General features: G+C 37.0%; 1 long non-coding RNA gene across 16 annotated transcripts in view; it reads right to left on the bottom strand.

Moving 5' to 3' along the window:
• Positions 1–922: 922 nt before the first annotated feature.
• LOC125325307 overlaps positions 923–18,733 on the bottom strand; it is a 221,711-nt gene continuing 203,900 nt past the window's right edge. For all 16 annotated transcript variants that reach the window (XR_007203268.1, XR_007203262.1, XR_007203265.1 and 13 more), the window contains 3 exons: positions 7,850–7,947; positions 4,639–4,798; positions 923–4,546 (listed from right to left, as the gene is read on the bottom strand). This is a non-coding gene — a long non-coding RNA (uncharacterized LOC125325307). The remainder of the gene's footprint in view (positions 4,547–4,638; positions 4,799–7,849; positions 7,948–18,733) is intronic.

An 18,733-nucleotide genomic window follows, 5' to 3' on the forward strand; every position in this document is an offset into this window, starting at 1 on the left:
CCTCCACTAACACCTTAAGGTGTGACCACTCCAGGAGAGGTCATTGCTCATTAACTCCATGGCTGAACACTTGTGGGCACTTGGAGCTGCTTCTAAGTAGTCAGCGGCGTTAGATCTGCAAACATGCTATGAAGAGAGTTACTGAAGCACATTTAGGTCACTCTAGTGCCTAGTTTCCAAGGAGGAATTCACCTCTGGTGTTATTTCAGAGTACTGTAACTTTTGACTCTCAAAATAATTTGGAGACAAAATGCAGTACTGAAAATATTCTCTACAGGTGGGATTGTAGACTACTTTTCAAAATATAGTCTGCAGCAAAGATGAATTGTATTTACCAACAGAACAGTTTAACTGCAATTCATCATCAAACTAGCAGAAATGGAGAAAAAGAGTACAGACACCCATGTTTAAAGGATTTTGTCTCAGGTCTCTGAAAAGTTATCACCAAAGTAGGTATTGAAAACAGGAAGACAATTTTTATCTTAGCCAGATACGAAGTTGAAAAATAAATGCAGTTTATTCTCTTGGCTATACACCCTGGACACTATTGTAAAAAATTCTGTTAATACATAGGGAGGAAAATAGTTTTTCTTTTAACAGGAGTCTGAAGGTAATGTGTTTTACATGTTTTTATACTTTTTTTTCACATGGCACCATTGGAGCAAACCTGTGTCTACCCTTTTTAAGCCCAAGTAACACTGAAATAATTGCCACACAATGTCTGTCAATTTAATCATGGTTAAATTCTCCATGTGCTGTTTGATTTAAAGAAGAAATTAAAATCTATAATACAATGGGAAATACACATCCTGCCTGATTACTCCTGAGGCTTTTCACCAGAAGATGACCTTAGTTACAATAAAGTCAGTATTTTTAGCAGAGAAAAAATTCACATCTAAGAGAAATAATAAAGGAGTCAAAGTACTAAAAAATCAGTAATGTTTTATTAACATATGCTTCAGAGAAATACTACAACAAAAAGTCATAAATAGTTACATCAGAATAAATAACATTCCCCAAAATATTCCCAGAAGAAACTGGTACACAAAAGCAAAGGAGACGGAGCAGTAAGGCAATATGTGGAACAGCAGCAGTGTAAGGAATTTGTCAGAAATTGTTTTCTGAGCCCAACACTGTCAGCCTTCACCTCAGTTCCAGAGAGAAAAAGAACAAGCACTTTCAGAAAGACATGCAGGCAGAGAAAAGAATTCTTTTTTAATCCCTGGATCACCTCTCAGATTTGCTCTTAAACGTGGAAATAAAGAACCTGGACCAGTTGCTAACAGGGCAGACCTTGCTTTGTTTCCTTCCTTATTTCCAAGCATTTAGAAGTTCATGGGCTTTTCTTTGTATTCATTTTAGCATGTGTTTATTAGCTATATTTAATTCTTAGCTAAGGGTTTCATATACAGTATTATCTTTGGGAGAAAATGAAAGATGTAGGAACGATTTAAAGACTGAACACTGATGTAAAGATGGATCATCTTGTTACAAACTGATTTCCTCTCATCAAACTAAGTGGGTGAAGGATGAAGAAACAAAATGCAAAAACATGGTAGTCAAAGTGATGACATACTGAACCATCTTCCAATCATTCTCAATAACTCTACAACTACAGCATGCTATCCTGATGGCCCCATCTGAGTTGATGATTTTTCACAATGTATTTCATGGCTTCCATCCCTACATGAGACTTTATTACTATCACATAGGAATAAAAAGCCATAAAACACTAGAGTGAATTTATCTTGATCAGATGCAATACTTATTTTCTTCACATGATTTCACCACCATTCCAAAACTAACCAATGATTTCATGCTACATTACTAAACATTTTCAACTACATTTCAATGACAAGAAAGACACTGAAATGGTTACATCACAAATTAACAGAGCTTTAGCCTTTAAACACAGTCCTACCTATGAGAATCAGAAACAATCACAAGACACAACCATTTAATTCACTGATAAAAGACAGGACACCACAGAAAAATATCACTTCCACATACATCTTTCAAGACATAAGGAAAGACAAGAGACACAAAAGAAACTGGTATAGATAAAAGCTATGAAAGCACCACTACCAGCATCTTTTCCCTAATTTTCCTTACTAACTTCCTGGCATGCATTATAAAAAAATCGGACTCCAACACTAAGACACCTTTAAGACATCTGAGCTTAACTGCAGAAGCAGAACAAGATTCCCTCCCTATGGCACTGAAACAGCTACTGTCACAGAGCTGCTACCAAATATGACCCTCTCATCCCTAGGACCTTTACCTTCTTGGCTATGATAGATTTACTATAGCTGCAAAGTCCCTATTTCTCCTGATGGAAGACCAAATGAGACAAATTATAAAATACACTTATTTTCTAAGCCAGACTATAATTCTGAGGTCCTGGTCTAAACACAGTTATTTATTAGTGTAATTAGTATTCATCTTCTTATTACTACTAATTGGCCAAGTAGAAACACGAGTCTCTAGAGTCATTGAAAAGTCAATACAATAATTTAACTGCCATTTAAAAATAATTTTGCTTGTACACTTGCAAGCAAACTAAGCTGCATCAGAAACATCTCAAGCTAAAAGTCTATTCTTTACCAAAAATATTTTACGTTTTCCCAGCTACATAAACCCATGGCATGGGACTAGTACTAATTCTGATCTAGTGCTGACACTAGAACTCAAAATTAACTCGAGTTTGATTTATATACTGCTATCTTTTCTTGCCTACCAAATCCTACTTCTTGCATAATATAATGTTGATAGCATAGAAAAGAGCGAGAAATCATTAAATGAAAGGAAGTGCATAAATAAATTCAATTATCATGCATAAAACATGCAAATGACTTAAAGACTGCATATGAAACTCTAGTTTATATTCATTAATCTCAGGTTGCACTTTTGAGGGAGAAAGAGACACTAATCAGATCCAGATTAATGCACTCCCAAACCTTCCTATTTGTTTTTAGGTGAGGGTTAAAATAGATGTATTAAAATAAACACAGCTGCTCACCTCCCCCAACCCTGTTGGTGAAAACTAAAAATTGTATCACAGGCTTGAGATTCTGGGTTTTTCTGAGCTCCTCAGGACTGCCATTTACCCACTATCACTCTTTTTTTTTTTTTATGGAAGTTTTGTCTGTAAACTAGTCCAAAACCATGCTAGTGACTTGACAGAGAGAGCAGGATGGGAAGTGTTTGGGCTTGCCTAAATCATCCCCTCCCTCTTCTCCCTTCTATCCTGAATGATGATGCAGATGGACCATCTTAAACGGCGTGCAGACAGTCCCTAAAGGGGCTCCATCCAAAGCTGGCACATTGCTGCTGTGCAGCTTCATTGGGTGGGAAACAGGGATTCACAAGTGGGCTTATGCAGTCCAGCTTTGCTCACCCAGCCGGTAGAAACACAACACACAATAGGGCCAAACACCTTTAACCCACCACCTGCTCCAGGTTTCATTGCCCAGGGATTCCCCCCAGCCTCTGCCCAATTATCTGGCTATGAAAACACCAGCCCCCAGCCTCCCCTTCCCTCTCCTGCTGGAGCTGGGTGCCAGTCCCTGCCACTTACCCTTGCCTAGGGAGCACCCAGGGAAAAGCCACTGAGGACAAGAACAGTACCCACAACAGCAAACAAAGGGGAAGTGGAATTCCTGGGGCTGATTCTGCCCCAGGAGAAAAGTAAGCACATGGAAGAAAAATGCCCAGAAAGAAAAAAGAATGAAAGGTCCCATTCCCATCCACTGGGAGGGGAAGGTTAAATAAAGCAAACAAAAAAGGTCACCAAACTAATTTCACACTGAAACCAATGAATTTAGATTAGAGGCCCAAAGGGGAAAGGTTAGGATGTTATCAGTGACATAATTTCTCTTCCCTTTTGTTAAAATGATTGGATATTAAACCCCTCCAACACAATGGGACACACTTTCTGCAGGGTGGAGGGAAGAATTCAAAATCTTACATTTCTTCAATTATTTTTTACACATTATCCTCCTGAACTACAGACATTACACCACATAAGCACAAAAACACATACATGTAGACTCAAACATATATTCACACATATGGTTTCAGACACAGACTGACTACTGCTGACAGCTTGATTCAAGAGAGATTTTTATTAGGATTAATTTCTGCATGTTTGCAGAAGCTAAATTAGTTGCAATACATAACAACAAGGTTGAAATCTGTCAACATCCTGAAAAATATTCAGAGAGCTATTTAGTATACACTTATAATATTCATTGCTCCTAAAAGAGAAAATGATCATACAGTAACTAAACCCTAAGTAAGAGCTAAAGATATTCACCTCATGAAGCCATTTCTCAACTAGCCCCTTGGCACTTGCTGAAATTATTCGCAGCATGAGCTCTACTTTTTCATTTTCTGCTGACTCCATGTGGGTAATTTCTCTCCTGTGATTAAAAGTGAGCTTGTCAATTCCTTCAAAGCATTTCCTTAGGTTTGGTTGGACGTGGAGTGGATCCTTTGTCTCAAAAAGGATTCCTAAGAGATCATTGCTGCATCTGGAGAAAAAAACCTGAAAAATGATAAAAAATGAACTTTAGAGGTATTTATATAAACATATTTTACACCAACACCAACAGCAGACAGATTAAATGGACTGTTTACCTTGGAAAGAATAGTCTTTTCTTCGCCAGATAATCATTCAAGGCCTTCCTGAATGTCATCCAAAAGCGATTCTGCCTCCTTCAACTTATCCAGCATCTGGGGCTGCGAGATAACCCTCGTGGCATTGGTCTCCTTCACTGACTCCTTCGTTATTAGCCTCCTGGTGGGTGAGATAGAATACAGTGAATGTAATAACCATACTTCACACAACAGGCTCTCTCTCTCTTTTAAATTGAAAATCCCCTTATTACAAAACAAGGGGTGTTCTTTTTCTTCTACCTTTAAGTAGGACTGCCACATTCATTGCTTTTTACAAAAACGCAGCTGCTTTTTAAGCTACAGATAAATAGAATCTGCTAGGCGGTAATTCTGCTCAGTCTGAATGCATTATTTTCTAAGTCACTTTAGTGAGACACTTTTTATTATGAACTGGAATGAACAGGGAAAGTCCTTTTCTCAACTAATTATGACTATGCTTTGGTCTGTACTATTAACTTACAATGCCAGATTGGTCAGCTTTTTTTTTTCTTCCTTCAACCAGTTCAACAAATTATCATGCTTTTGCTGGAAAATTAGAGAGCTAATTATTAAGACTTTATGGACTAATGATGAAAATATAAATAACATTGAGCAACAGTGTATCAATAACAAGAACACAATCCCTTTGATATGCACAATGCAATCTCCTATTTTAACACCACTGATGCATGGACAGGAGTTACTTTGATTCAATCTACAGTATTTTCTTCTCAAAGATTTGTTAAACTAGGTATTTCCAAACTGAGGAAAAAACGAAGCTGGAACACCATTTTTCATATACCTATCCCTGGAACACTATTATTGTACTCCCAATTTATGAAAATCAGGAAAGACGGAATAGACAGCAAAACTATAAAGACATTAAACCAGAATAACATCAGGACATCTGTTGTTTCCCACGATAAGACATAATGTAGTACGTTTGATTTAAAAGACACTTGTGGTTCATTTGGTTTTGTTTAATTAGCTACTTTAAGGAATGGATTAGCTTGCAAAGAAGATTTTGACATTCCGCAGTAATACCAAAAACTAGCATATCGTTCTGAGGTGTTGAGGCCTTCAGTGGTCCACAATGACTGGCTATGACAAAGTAAAACATACTCAGCTACATTCCAAGTGGAAAACAACACCATTAGCTTATTGGTTGTCCACACAGACACTCCAAAAAATGAAATATAAGTATTTACATATCACTACTCAGTTCCTTTTATGTAACGTATACTGTGATAAACGGAATTCAAATAAATAAATGAATAAAAATCCTTTCTCCTTAAATTAATTTTCAAAACTTTTGAGTTGGAAACCATCCGTATGGTAGAAAAGCCTGTCAGCAGAACAGCTGTGTCTGCCCAGCATTCAGGTTTGCAAATTAGAAAGAATCCTGGAAATAAGAACTTTTTCAGTGAAAGAAAACTCACATCGCCACTATCTCTAAAATCCTACTTGTATTCAAAATAATCCCATTCCTATGTATTTCTGCCTGAAATATTATGGGAGGGTATTTATTGTATATTTTTCAAGCACCTACTGTAAAAACATATATATATATATACACAGCCAACAACAGTGACATTGCTTTGAGAAGCTAAAACTTGCTACTTCCATGAGGTATTTCTCAGTCTTCCATGAGGTATTTCTCAGTCCTCTGATACTTGGTAAACTATGGACCCTTTTGGATTGCTTGTCTCCGTATCTAGAGACCAACCTGAATGCTGGAGTATCAGGAGAAGCCTAATTCATGTAGACTGAAAAGCAGTTCGTTCTACTAAAAATAACTCTACATGTATTAATGGAGCTTCCAAGATGTGAAAGTAAATGAACACATTGACACAAACATTTATTTAACTTTATTTTAGTACCAAGCTGGGTGTTCATGTACACTCTAATGTGTCCCTTCATATCACCTCTGAAACAAGGACACTATTTAGCATATTGGGAATTCAGGTATGTTATCTTTTGCACTAAACTAATAAAAGAATTTCAAAATGCTTATTCATGCTTGATTAAAAATATAACTGGATCTGTCAGTTTAGCAACATTTCTTTTCAGGAAGTGACAGTAAGGTCAATGTGAGAAATCTTACCAATGTGGGGTACTGTTTTTCCTAAATTAATTTCAAAATTTAAGATATCCTCAGTAATTTTGTTGAGAATGTCATTCTTTCAGGCATAAAAGGCCTTCAGATTACTGATTATCCCACTTTCAACATGGCTAGTATCAATGGAGTACAATACATTTTGATTAAAAATGAACCTATTTCATTTCAGCTAAATCAACTAAACACAGTGAAACAGTTAGATTCCACCCTGTGCTCATCCTCTGCTGAGCACTCCCTGAGAGCTTTTCACAGTAGTCAGGGTTATGGTACAAAGTGATTGAGTGACTTGACAAACATTACAGGCCTAGTAGAGGCCCATTTACATACAGGAGCAAGACCTATAAACTCCCAGTTTTGTACTTTATCCATCTGACCATGTTTCCCTACACTTCAGAAGAGAGAATCAAAATGAAGATGAATTCAGAAAAAAAAAAAAAGAAAAAAACCCAAACCTCCTATCTTTACCAAACCATTTTGTAGCTACTCCTTTCCCTTGCAAATGTATGTAAGATAGCTGTATGTGTCTTCCAGTGTATTACTTCCATGATTAAATGCAAGTGTTTTACATGTGCTTTTAGATATGCATGCATTTTGAATATTCTGGAGGTCATTCAAGAGCAGATCAGATATATACCTAAACACAGACTTAATATTTCAGGGAAGTGACAACAGTAAAGCCCAGTTTTTATAAACCTAAAAATAATTTAAGAAATATTTTGCTAGAAATGTTCTTTACCTGTTTCCAGTTTTACTTCATGGAATACAATGAGAAACAAGACATGCAGAAATGGTTGTTTGCCTTTGTCACTCAAATCCTAACTTACTGGGAGGCTATGTCTCTATTGTTTCTGAGCTCCTATCATAAAAACTAAATAGAAATCAATTTAAGACAATGAACTTTAAAATTTACTTTCCCCTCAGTATTCTAAAGTGGCACATCTAAGTCGGCAAAGTTTTAAATAATGGAAGTCAGTGAAGCCTAAATCACACACAATAGTGAAAGCTGAGATGCGAGATGGAGATGAAATCTAAAAGCTAATTAAATTCAACAAGAGCCTCTCAAAGGCAACATACCAGCTTAGCCTCCCATGCTAACATTCCGTTTTGAAGGGTGCAGTAAATGGAGGGCCTTTCATGGCTGCAGATTTCACAATATGATCCACCAGCTAAACCTGAGAGGGGAGAGAAAAAAAAGATTAGATGCATGGATTACTGTACTGAATAGATGCCAAGGCCAAGATAAAAAGAATAGATAAGTTAGGGCTTCTGAGGAGCTAAATTTGAAGCCAACCGGCAAAACGGATTGAACTTTATTACCTCAAGTCACTGAGAAATTCCCTAGACAGTTGGATGTAATTTGAAAAGGTCAGAAAAAAAATTTCCTTCACAGTATTATTGCTTCATGCTTTAAGGGTGTGCAATTGTGAGATGCCAGCTCTAATCATTTTTATTGACTTGCTCTAGAGCGACAGACAGATGCGGAAGGAGTCACGACAGACAGATAAGTCATACCCTACCTTTGTTTCCAGTTTTAAAACATCACACACTATTAGGTATGTTTTAGTGCTAATCATTTCATTTTATCCTTTGTCATATCTGAGAAGAATTTCCTTGTTTCTCTAAGACAGCACAGAAGGGGGAAGGGAGGGAAACTCTGCATAACATTGGAAACCTGCTACAATTTTTCGTATTTGATCTGAGCATTCATTGAATTCCACGTGAATCTGAAATACATAACTGAAATTCAGTAAGCGTAATAGGATTTTCTAGACATTTTTAGGTATGCTCAGTTGATTTTTTTTTTTCACCTAAAGGGGAGCAGATCTTACTGAATAGATTATAGGAATGACCTTCAGCATACTGACAGTACAAGCTTTATTACCAGTGTGGCTGTCTTGGGAAAAAAAACAACATACAAAAAACCTCATGAAGAAACAGAAAACAAACCAACCCCAATTAAAGGCATTTAATTCTCTGACTTAGCATTCACAGATGCTTGTAATCAAATAAGAACATTTGCTAACATTACACTTGCAGTCAATTTTTTTGTCATGCAATTAAAATCAAAAGAGATTTAAGAACACAAAAGAAGAATTATGCAACCCAACCCCTAGAAAATTTTAATTAACATTAGATTTTCTTTTGCTTTTTCTTTCATTCATAATACAAGCATATGCATTCCATGTATCCTGACCCTGAATGCACTGCAGAGGTAATTTTAATGGCCATTAAAGTACAGCTCTGTGAGTTTCTCTACTGTATTTTGTTTATGCACCCCTCCTGTAAGCTGACTAAACCTGTTTCTATACTTGGATAAGAAAGCCATCTCCATATGGTCATACTCCCTCCCTTCAAGCCCTGTACATCAGAGGGTAACATGAAATTGTAGCAGAAGAGTTGCATATATATATTCACTCCTCCAGAACTTTATACCTCTGAAAGGAAGTCAGAAACAAACTGCTTAGCTGCAGCAAAGAACAAAAAGCACCAGGAATTGTTCCACTAATGGCAGCTGATACTTTCAACTGAAATTGACTCTTTCTGACAGAGAAGATGCATGGATGATTTAAATGTGACACTTTCTTCTACAATTTAGGAAGCTTTTGAAAGAAGAGAAGTGCACCTATATTTATGGAAAAGGGGCTTGGGAGAGGTAGTCACTTACTAGATTTGCAACAATTGATTTAGACTCTACTACTCTTACTTTTTTAATCAGATTCCCACTGTCACCTTCAAGATGATGCTGAAACTAAAACAGGAATTTAGTTTTCTAAGATCACAGATGTGTAACTATAGAGGAACCCTCCAGCTTCTGTGGCAACATGACTACATTGTGATTTTCATTCCCATTTTTTCCCAACAGAAGGAGTGACAGAGAAATTAAGTTCTGGCGTCCTCCTAACCTAAGCTCAAAGACGAACTCACGTACCCTGTCAATCTTTTTGCCCAAAAAAAACCCTTATTTGTCATGAAAAAATATTTGCTCAAGACACAAACATTTAACGTCGGAACTCAGTTTTCCTAAAATACTCCCACATCAACATATTTTGATGCCATTTTCAACACAATAACATCATTCCATGTTTACAAGACCCCCACTACCTTTGCTACCGTTCCTTTTTTTTCCCTGTCTCCTCAAGGGCAGCACGTTAGCAGACAAGTAACTTAAAACTCTAATTCATTGTACCACATGTAGAAGGGGTAGATCTTTAAAATGTTCCATAACATGTGTGAGAAGCTGATCCTATCTAATCCTCACAAACAGGTGACAACACTCTCCACCTTTTTATAGCACTTTTTATGATACTGTTTGCCTCCCATGTGATTATTAGCCATGCTGATGGTAAAATTGCACAAAATTCAAAGTATTGCTAACATGAACTGTAACAATAGGTTTAGTTAACCACTGAAACAGTTTGCTCAGAAAGGTGAGAAATTTTCAGTTACTTCTAATCAGTATTTCAATTTAAACAATATTCTCACAGTTTAACCGTGAGTTCTTTGGTTAGGTGCAGGAATCACACTTCTCTCCAGCCTTTTAGGTCTAAAGCATTGTGATCCAATTGGAATGCCAGTTGGTGTAACAGGATCACACCAGTAGGATGTCTTATATTCTGTCCTTCTGTGTGTGACCAGGAGACTGCAACATTTATATATTCAATTTGAAAATGAAGACCTCGCAATTCTGTGTCCCAACAATGAAAGAAATTGTAGGTGCCTTTGTCTTGTGAACACTAGATTACTGAAATCCATTCAGTATGTGATGTTAGCCAATTCAAAAAACATGAATCCAAACAGTATTTTTTTTCTACTGGAAGCCCATAGCTGTAAGAGCTACAAGACAGGTATTCCCTGCAAGGTCTTTCACTTGAATGAATTGTCCCCTTAATTTCTGATACAAAGCCCCGCCTCCCCAAACAGCTGATAACAAAGGAAAATGCCTTTTGTCTGTCCTGACTCCAGCCAGAGTCCCCACAGGACTAGAGGGAGGGCTGCATTGTCATGTTTGTTTTACCAAGACTAGATGTTGCCCATGTATTCTTCAATTTTGTTCTGACCAGCAGACATGCCTAGGCTGTATCCCTAAGAGGAAAAAATCCAATCGAACAAAAAAACCCACATAAACTAAAACAACAAAAAGCTGGCTTGAGAGCACGCCCCAGACACAATCCGAGTTTTAGATGAGCTCCAGCATCGCTTCAATCTACAGAAGACCATGTTGCTCACATACACAGTTCACACAAAAGAATTAGGTAACTATTTTACGGATGAGGAAGAAATGCTTGAGAGATGGATATGAGTATCATTATTAACTCCAAAAAGCAGTGTTAGGTGGTGGCTACCAGTTTTAGTACTTCCATGTGCTCCAACAGGTGCACATTCTTTATGAATGTGCACCTGCTACTGGAAAAGGCTGGTGAGCTTCTTTGTTTGTGTTCTTTTTGGTTATGCCTTTTTTTTTATTAAGCTCAATATAAAAAGTTTCTCAATGAAGACATAGAAAACATTGCAGTATCTTACACCATACTGGGGCAGCTAAACCTGTTTTGATTCTTCAGAATAGGTCCCAAATATTGATGGTCCTAAAGGTTTTTTTCCAACTTAATGACTCTGATTCTTTGTCAGTTAATCACTTAGTAAACATTTGCTTTTTCTTAAAAGCTGCTCTGTGATGTGTGTAATTTGAACCTGTCATTTTTTGCTATACAGAAGAAATACAGCACTCTCAAAAAAGGCTGCAATACACTTAACTAGATGTAATGTTTATGTCTTGAATGGCAACTCATTCTTAAAATAAATTAGACCTTCTTAAAGACATAGAGAAAAACCCCCCACTTTTGGATTTACTATGAATAATAGTATATTTTGCCAAATTCTCTCATGTGAACGCTGATTCAGCTCCCAGCTCTAATATCATCACACTTAACATGCAACAAATTAGGTTTGAGAACAATGAAATGCAATTAAAATACTGTATGTACTGCAGCAGAAAGAGATAACATTTTATGTATGTTTAGTGGGAAGAAAGAAAAAGAAAATCCTTTCTTGTTATTAAAGTTATAATGAAGGGGTCTCAAAAAATATACGTAGGTACAGGAGGAATTTATAACTGATTTTTCCTCTCAGCATTTCAACTAGCAATTCAGTGTTGGTTGATCACATGGAGAATGAGAATCTAAACATTTGAATAATCAACAGTTGCTATCATTTGAATTCTTCCATCTTTCTAAGATGAAAAGTGAATATATATTTCCAACCAGCAGCTGTTTTAAAAGAATTCTCTGAAACAAAGTCCTTAATGATTTGGGCATTGCACATTGAACTTTAAGCCTTTCATCATTTTTCTGGAGTAAAATTTAAATCAACAGTCAGAAAGCATCTTTCTTCAGTGTATTGTTGAATCCTCTCCAAGTTGTACTTACTATAAATGACTATTTAATAAAACAATGTCAAATTTTGTACATTTTTTTCTTGTTATTAGAACAGGTTTTGGAACCCAGAATATAATAAGTGAGCGAACTGCCTGGCTGTCCTACAAAAGTATAATGGAGATGCAGCCAAGGTTCTCCTCACGCTGTTTATATATGGTCAAGCAAATTAGAGTACATATAATGCAACACAGACATCACAGGTTCCTTTTTCAAATTTTGTATTCCTAATAGATGAAAGTCCTTTTTTAGGCCTCAGATTTCACTCTCAGTAAAGTCTCTGTGGATTCTACTCCAAAAATTTAATTCTAAAATAATTTAAACCTAGTGGCTGTGGTAAGAAAACCTCTTTTTAAGGCCAGACTTTTTTAACATCTACCATGAATTTAGGCATTCAATCATTTCTTTAACAGAGTTTTGGAGGACTGCTTTTGGCTTTACATCCTGACAGAGCACTGACCCATCTCCAGCCACATGAAAGCTAGAAAGGAGTAACATGCACTTCCTTTTGGCTGAATTCCCTTTCTTGTCAAGTGAAACCAACCTTTCAATTACATAATATGTACATATAAGTAGGTATACATCTATAAATACATAATATATTACAATAAAGCCATTAGTGAATGGTCAGGACCAAGAAGTCATTTTACTTTGTACTGTACAAGCTAGAGTGGATGCACCTGTTGCCTTGAAAGTCGTCCTTTGAGTTAAAATCTACAGTGTTTTGATTATTTTGTAGCTGTCCACTGCAGCCTTCAAACATTTTAGTATTTTTTCACTTACAACATATTTGTCTTTGACAAACAACCACAACAGTTAAAGTGGTACTATTCGTATTTATGCCACTCCTCTATGTCATGCTATTTATAAGTTGTTTTGGTTTTTTTTTTTTTCCCCTTTATTTGTACCAAAATTGTACCTGGAGCCCTCAGCTCCTTCCAGCACAGACTACAACCAAAACATTCTTCCCTTTCCTCCCTCAAAGGCCTTATAGCTGAATTTGGAAATGAAAGAGAAACAAAGTGACTTGCCTAAAATCTTTCTTTTATCTCTCCCTCACACATCCATGAATTTACAGGGTTGGATTTTTTCTGAAGAGATGGAAGAGACCTCATAGAGAAATATGTTGAACAAGTGAGGAATCAAAGTTCATACTGCAATGAGGAAATGAGGAAAGAGTTGATATTGTGCATAACATTTTGGAGCATGCTGACATTGTTGAAGGCAGACGCGAATTGTATAGGTGCAAAAGGAAAAGGAAAATCAAAATAAAAAGATTTAAAAGTTACACAATCCTAAAAAAACAAAAAAAGGGCTAGGTAAAATAACGTGAAGATTTGATTTTACACATCTGAGAGCTCATGTGCTTGGAAAGAAGTATTTTGTTGCACTGGGAATTTGGCCGAGTTTTCTTCCTTCTTTCCAATAGTACAATTTCCATTCTTGCATCCAGAGAGAATATTAACATAAAAATAGTCTCTGATTTAAACAGTTTAATACTGCTCTGGAGACTAATAAGCATACAGATAATTTTCACCTAAGAGAAAAAGAATTTTGTAGGCTGTTTGGAAAAAGACACCAGCAATTGTTGGAAAATGCTCCAAATGCCCCAAAAATGATCAACCAAAGTGGAATTGTCAAGAAAAAGATGAGAGAGATGGTGAGAGTTTTGATAAATTTTCTGTGTGATCTTTACAGTCATTTTGACGGGCTATGCATTTGTACGTGCACACACGTGAGTACACCAAGATGGAAACACGCTTTATTGTGCAAACAGCTTCCAGACAGGCCTTTTCACTACTCTAAATGTACTTCAGCATATTTTTATCTGGTCTTGCAATTTTCTTTTCCGAGAACCTATAGGCTTGGAAAAGCCATTACTCAAAAATACCATGTTTTATAGTCAATATTCACCCAAATGAAATGCTCTATGTTTATGGCAACATAAAAATGCCACACACATATTGGTTCATAACCACCACGCAAGCATCATTCAGTGCGTACATACACACTCAGGAAAGAATTAGACTAAATTCAAATACTCATAATGTTTGTTCTACTTCTCAGTTTGCACAGCTGACAATTGAAACATGAAATGGTTCATTAATAGACATTCTAACATAAGAAAACTTACTATCTTACTCTGAGGCTTTATTCATTGCATGGCAGTTCTGTCTGAAACAGGAACTGGCCCAAAGTATGAACCTCATAGGTTCACACACATGCACACTCACACAAACACACACGCAATATCTACCAGAAGAAAGGGTTGCAGCGTCATTGTCATCAATGATGAGGAATGTAGATGGAGGAAACACATTAATAAATGAGGGACTGCTGAGGAGAGGTAATAAGAACAAAGCTATGCGAGGTTTAAAAGAAGACAAGAACTCTCTATTTAATGTTATTGACAAAGAACCTAATAGAGCTACCTAAGAAAGGAGTTTATTCACATAGCTTGAGTCTTCCTTTCTGAGCACAGACATGCAAAACCACACACCAAGCAGAGTATCTCCAATGTGGCAGAAAAGACAGCACTGACCTACTCCACTTTTCCTTCTCTTACTATCTTGTGTAGTTTTAGATAGTTGAAAGTAATTTTAGATTAAAAGCAGATTGTTTCTAACTACTGTAAAGAAATACAACAGGAACAATTTAGTCGGTAATGAAGACTAGAGAAAAATTTGGGAAATTTAATTTAGAAGTAGAATTAACAAAGACCAGTGATATAAAAAATAAATTTTTAGTTATCAGCCTTGATTTGATGGAAGTTTTCAGAAAACATAGAGTTACTATACTTGCCCTCTTTATATACATATGGTGGTTTGAAATATAGACATGAAGTAAATTAATTAATGAAAAAATGAAGGTTGAAGATGAATCTGAGCAGAAGAGGCATTAGAGCATCTACCAGGGAAAAGCATATAGAAAAGTTCACACACAAAGTGAGTGTGATTCTGTGATAGGACAGAAATAGTTGATCAAGTAGGAGTTTGCAAGACTTTTTGAAATCCACACTGACACAAGACACTTAGGAAAAGATATTCACCATTGGTGATACCAATTCCAGATGTTTAGAGTAGCCCAGTGGCATAACACAATTTGGTTTTGCCTTTCAAAGGTAGAAGAACTTCTTTCAGGGGCATAGCAGTACTCACACATTATTAGAAAGAAATAGCAATTGCAATATAATAAAGACCAAACTAAAACTCACGGTCAGCCTAAAGATCTTTAAGTAGACAAGAAATATGATCAACGAGAAAAATAAAAATTACCCAAATTTTGTACCAAGCACAAGGAGAAAGGGACAGACATGAAAGAGAATCAGGGGAAATGATGAGGTGAGATACAGTGGCAGTATAGAAACAGAGGGTATGGAAAGAGGGCTTCGGTGGCTCGATGCCGTGTTTTTCCCACAGGGTCCCTCGGACACACTCAGGCGGTGCTCTGCCAGCACCCTCGCGTGCACACGATCTCACCTTCGCAGGCAGCCGCGAGCAGCCACTCACACACACAGTCTGTGCACGACCCGGAGAGGCGAGAGGGGTTCTCTGCATGCAGTTCCAAGGGGTTTACGGAAACCAACACACCCGAAGGAAGCAGGGACAAAGAGCCAAGAACGACACGTGCACATGGTTTTATCCCAAAGGGCTCCGGGGTGGGCAAAGCATCAGAAGCCAATGGTCTGAGGGCTAGGGGGCAGAGGCAAGGGTGAGTGACATAACAGGAGCCAATGGGAGAAGGGATGGGAGGGGGAGAGAGTTAGGGATCAGTGGAATCTTGGTAAAGAGAGAACTTTCTAGCACAGAGGTTTACAGAGGGACCACTTGCAAAGCAATGTGGGGGTGTAAAGTGGACTTTGCCACTGCAACAAGAGTGAACATAAAAGTAGCAACTGGACTATAAGGAGAAGGGGGACACAGAATCTGGAAGAGACTGGAGAACTTCACTTCTGGCAGGGTCCTGAAGGCATTTTTAAACAGAGACCCTTCACACCAATGGATACTTCGAGATGGAACATGAAAGAGAAAGAATACGTAATATATGCTTCTCTTCTCTGAGGGGAATGTTAATTGCTTAATGTTATGGAATGAACTTCAAAAACAGACAACATTTAATTGTGCAATAGATTTAGACTAAAACTGACTTTAAAAAACTCAAGTGAGTAACTGAGCTGTAAGTTATTTTCTGTAAGTGAACATGTTCCTGTAAACTTATAAAAAAAAGACTACTTCAGAACACATCAGATCTCAAAAACTTAACAATGAAAATTACAACAGAGATGAAAAATGTCAAAAATCATCTATAAAAGCAGAAGATGCTTTTTGACTTGCACTCTATAAAAGATTCCCCAGTGCAGCAACAGCAGTCTCCTTGTTTTGAGAAGTTCCTTGACAAGTCAAAGAGGTAGCCTACGGAGCCAAAACTGACACATTAATTGCTTAGAAGACCAGAAGCATTGCTCTGATTCTGCAACCGAAAAAAACCCTGGAATCCACTGGAAACATCCGAACAGAGGGGATGAATCTATATAGTCACTCAACTCATTCACAGAGCAGAAACCAAGACAGCACAGTGCCTCATCTTTTCTTCCAAGTCAACCTGTATGACAAGATTTACAGTAATGGGGACTGAAAAATAAAAGCCCAAAAGCATTTAAGGAGGAGATGAAGAGAGAATTTCTGCATTAGCAACAGGTTGGCCTTTCTGTTGCAGAAAAAAAAAAAAGTGAAATTCAACATAAATGGTTAAGTAAGAAGCAAGACAGATGAGTTCAAATCAAAGATACATATAAAGAGTGCTAGAAACCATTTCCATACTTAGATGGGCTTTTCCCTGACCAGAGATGTAACATCACTACATGATGTGGGAATATAAAATCTGCAAAGGTGGTGCTGAGTGAGGAAGAGGAATCCCCTTTTCTTTTATTCCTCCTTGGTTCACATCTGCAGTTCAGGTTAAGTATATTTCATAAGAACCAAATCTTCTGGATACTTCAGATCTTTTTCTGAGGGTGCTTACATCCATAGCTTTCAAATGTGCTTTAAAACATTTCACTTCAAGCAGACCAAAAGTGATCTATTTTCCATAGGAATTTGGTGACCACTCACATTTATTGATGCAGAATTTTTTGAGAAATAAAAGCAAAATAGGCAATTAGTCATGACACTATGTTATTTTTTTCCGGCATGATTTTTTGTGTCATTTGAGGGTTGAACACAGAGCTCATAAGTATTTATTTATCATTATTTGGTTAATTTATGCTTAAACTAGTTAATTTTGTAACTAAAGAATTATATAATCTTAAAAATGCTATTGCATCTCTTTACTAAGCAATTCTGTACAAATTTTTAGAATGCATAGTTGGGGCACAGCAGTGTTGGGTGTCAGAAGATACCAAACACACCTTTACATTGTTGAATGGAAACAAGAACCTGTTGAAATGCTAAGTCAACTTTTGCAGCTGTTATCATATAGATGCCCTGAGTAACAGCTGACTGCTGCCACCAAGATTCTGGCCTGAACTTCTGTTTTAAAGGCCAAAAGCAAATACTGCAGTCTTCTTTTGCACTGATTTTGCTCTCAAACAATGGTTGAGTAAAGGTCAAAGTTTGGAGAGATTTTCTGTGCCAAGTGTTGTCTTTCTTTAAACCTTTATGTGGAAGTTGCTACTTTATTTTCTATGGAAAAAAAGGCCTTGATAGATTCTTTTAAGCTATGGGTTAATTCATTCTTTCTTTCATGTACCAGTTTATTTGAAAATCATCAACTGCCCAATAGATCTTGTCTATGAATCTTTTATTCCAGAAATTTGCTAGTGAGAGCAATATCTGGATGGAAATTTTCATGATTTTTTCAAGCTACATCTTAAAACTAGTTTGGATTTGTGTGTCTTCTGTGGGAACCCAGAATGCAGAGAATATTTCTCTGCCTGTTTTGAAGGGTTTTACCCCCCTGGATAGTACTGTTTTTGGCCTTTGTCCATGGGAAAATTTGCCTAGCCTCTGGGAAGAATTTGAATCTACAATGGTGTGAATTAGGTGATAGAATACTATGTGAGATTATCACTGGGTGAAAAATTTAGAGTTTTTAGCTCTATTTGCATAGTAAATAGATAAAAGCAAAAAACTTCAAAATGGAGGATTGTTGTTCTCCAAACCTTCTTCTTCTACTACTCCATATTCTGCAGTAGAAGTAGTTTGGGATGATTGGATAAAGAATTCCACAGTTCCTGTCTACGTGATTTAGGAACTTGTTGGACATTGGTAAAAAAGTGAAAATGTCTTGCGTTTTAAGTTTTCATTGGGTAATTTACCTTTAAAAAGGCTGTGAAATCTTGCTAAGTTGTCTTCTTTCTGCATTCCCTGCTCTGTGCTATGTCTAGGCCACGCCAGTGGCTTGTACTCCTTAGATAAGAATTAATAAACACCTGTCTGGAGACTGAGAAGCATGAAGTCCCATTCGCCTCCTTTTTATTCCTGGCAAAAATCTGAATGTCTCCCCCATCACAGAAGACAACAATTAATAA

This window comes from Corvus hawaiiensis, chromosome 4, assembly GCF_020740725.1.
Source record: "Corvus hawaiiensis isolate bCorHaw1 chromosome 4, bCorHaw1.pri.cur, whole genome shotgun sequence".
NCBI classification, from domain to species: Eukaryota; Metazoa; Chordata; class Aves; order Passeriformes; family Corvidae; genus Corvus; species Corvus hawaiiensis.